Raw genomic sequence first — 3,401 nt, 5'->3', positions numbered from 1 at the left:
CAAACCCAAGAAACCGACATTGGCACAACCCTCCAAGCTTACTCAGATTTTATCACTTTCCCCTGTTAGTTGGAAATATAGTATGTTAATGTATTTTGAAGTTGTTATTATAGAAGAAAGTGGCAGACCTTCTCAGAGAGGATATCTCAGCTGGCAAAGATGTTACTATTTCTTCACAAATCACTTCACATTGTTTTTTTTTTTTTTTGATAAAGTCTCTCCTTATACATCCTTCATGTGTTTTTAATCACTTTTAAATATATTTAGTATTTTGAAAGCTATTAATAACTCAGACAAGGTTATTTCCCCACCACAGGCATGAATATCTAGAACGGGAACACAGGAAACACCCTAAACATAATAGTATCAGATTGCAATGAGCCTTATGAAGAACATCCAATAGCCTGAGAAATGCTGTCTGAGAAGTTCTTTTAGTTCAGGTGGTTAGAGGAAGACTTTCTGAGGAGGAGGAACATGAACTGAGATTGACTTCTGAGAAGACAGACCCATGTGAAAATCTTCAGAAAAAAATCGGAAGAGTGTCATCATCTTGAGAAAATATTGCTAATAATCAAATCACAGAAAGGTAATGTGACAGGTGTAGGAAACACAGCTGTGCCTGTGGTTTAGATGTGGCTTGTTAGCAAAACTCATGTTGAAATAGAATTGGCTATAAACATTCTGCAAGGTGGCTAGGTGCTTCAGAGGCTTCTGCATCACAGGGGCTTTACCATTAAGAAGGGACAAATGTACTTTTCCACTCTACCATGACTTAGCAAGATAGTAATGTGCTTCCTCTTCCCATAGCCATTTGCCCATTTCCCCTGCATCCACTGATACATATGGGACAGAAGCATTCTAGAGAAACCCCATAGCTTTGGGCCACCCAGCTTCCACAGCCATGGCCAAATTACCCAGTCTCAAGCACTCTGTCCCAACAGCAAAAATTGAAATATGACAATTACGGGAAGAGCAGTAGATTAGCTCAATGAGGTAGGTAGGAGATGGACTGTTGAGTTCCCTATAGCATAGAATAAGAAGTGTATATGTGTTGTAGGATAAGAAGTCACTAGAAGATTTCATACACAGGAGAGCCATGACTAGATTGATATTTAAAACATGCAAACTCTCATAAGACTGTTTTGGACAAAAGGAAGGATAGCAGGATTGTTCATTAAGAGTCTATAGCACTGGCTAGGTTGATACTGGTGGAATTGGGGAGGAAACTGACAGAATTCTGATTTGTCTATGGAATGCTGTCAACAGGATAGCTGGTAGGAAAGGTATGGCACAGAAGACAAAGCTCTTGCTTACAACTAGAAGATGCTGATCATGTAACTAACATGAGATAATTACTGTTTGGCCTAGATGGTTCATGTATTGTTTAGACAGAGATGGAAAATGAATGATGGCATTTGTAAATTTGAGAGGATGGTTGCTAATTGCCAATTAGAAGTTAACCCTGAACATATGAACTTGGGAGTGATTATTGTCTAAACTTAAGAGTCTGAGTGAAAATAACATGAAAGGTTTTATGGTATGTTAATGTACAGATAGAGCAGAGGGAAGGGATATGCTGCAGATGAGAAATACCAGGAGAACAGCAAACTGTGTGCATGGTGTGCATACACACACACACACACACACACACACACACACACACACACACACACTGGCCCTTGGACTAAATGCTACTGAAGAGTCAAATAAGGAAAAAGTTAAACCAGATACTGGAACATTATCTGTAATACCAGCACTTGGGAAGCTGAGGTGGGATTGTCACAACTTGATGATTAGCCTGGGTTCCAATATGAGACTCCCATCTTGAAAAATAACAAGGCGACTGTGCCACAGCACCCAGAGCTGATCCTGTGCCACAGTGCTCCATACCCAAATACCGCTAGGAGAGAGCTGGTCTCCCAGGACTGCAGACATGCCTGTAAGCACAGGTAAGACCACCACTTCTGCCACCCGGAGCCCTCAGGACACAAGAATGGAGGAGCAGCCTGGGATAGGTTCCTTCTGGTATTCATCTGCACCCAGGACCTATCCCTGTGCCACAGCTCTCTATACCCAAATTCTGCCCAGAGAGAACTGGTCTTCCAGGAGTACTGACACACAGACTTGTAGGAAGGACAAGCCACAGTCAGAGACAGCAAGACCAGCTAACACCAGAGATAACCAGATGGCTACAGGCAAGGGCAAGAACATAAGCAACAGAAACCAAGGCTATTTGGCATCATGAAAATCAAGTTCTCCCACCACAGTGAGCCCTGGATACCCCAATACACCAGAAAAGCAAAACTCTGGTTTAAAATCACATCTCATGATGATGATAGAGGACTTTATAAAGGTCATAAATAACTCCCTTAAAGAAATACAGGAGATCACAGTTAAACAGCCAGAAGCCCTTAAAGAGGAAACACAAAAATCCCTTAAAGAATTACAGGAAAATGCACTCAAACAGGTGAAGGAAATGAACAAAACTATCCAGGATCTGAAAATGGAACCATAACCAATAAAGAGATCACAAAGGGAGACAAACCTGGAGATAGAAAACCTAGGAAAGAGATCATGAGTCATAGATGCAGGCATCACCAAGAGAATACAAGAAATAGACGATAGAATCTCAAGTGCAGAATATACCATAGCAAACATTGACATAACAGTCCAAGAAAACTCAAAAAGCAAAAAGCTCCTAACCCAAAACATCCAGGAATTCCAGGACACAATAAATAAAAAGACAAAACCTAAGGATAATAGGTATAGAAGAGAGTGAAGATTCCCAACTTAAAGGCCAGTAAATATCTTCAACAAAATTATAGAAGAAAACTTCCCTAATCTAAAGAAAGAGATGCCCATGAACATACAAGAAGCCTACAAAACTCCAAATAGACTGGACCAGAAGAGAAATTCCTCCTGTCACATAATAATCAAAATACCAAATGCACTAAACAAAGAAAGAATTTTAAAAACAGTAAGGGAAAAAGGTCAAGTAACATATAAAAGCAGACCTCTCAGAATTACACCAGACTTCTCACCAGAGACAATGAAAGCTATGGGATCCTGGGCAGATGTTAAACAGACCCTAAGAGAACACAAATGCCAGCCCAGGCTACTATACCCAGCAAAACTCTCAATTATCATAGATGGAGAAAACAAGATATTCTATGATAAAACCAAATTTACACAATATCTTTCCTCAAATCCGGTCCTACAAAGAATAATAGATGGAAAATACCAACACAAGGAGGGGAACTATACCCTAGAAGAATCAAGAAAGTAGCCGGGCGTGATGGCATATGCCTTTAATCCCAGCACTTGGGAGGCAGAGGCAGGCAGATTTCTGAGTTCAAGGCCAGCCTGGTCTACAGAGTGAGTTCCAGGACAGCCAGGGCTAC

The sequence above is a fragment of the Mus pahari genome, chromosome 5, assembly GCF_900095145.1.
Source record: "Mus pahari chromosome 5, PAHARI_EIJ_v1.1, whole genome shotgun sequence".
NCBI lineage: Eukaryota > Metazoa > Chordata > Mammalia > Rodentia > Muridae > Mus > Mus pahari.
The sequence above is the reverse complement of the archived record's forward strand: the minus strand, read 5'-3'. Positions refer to the sequence as shown.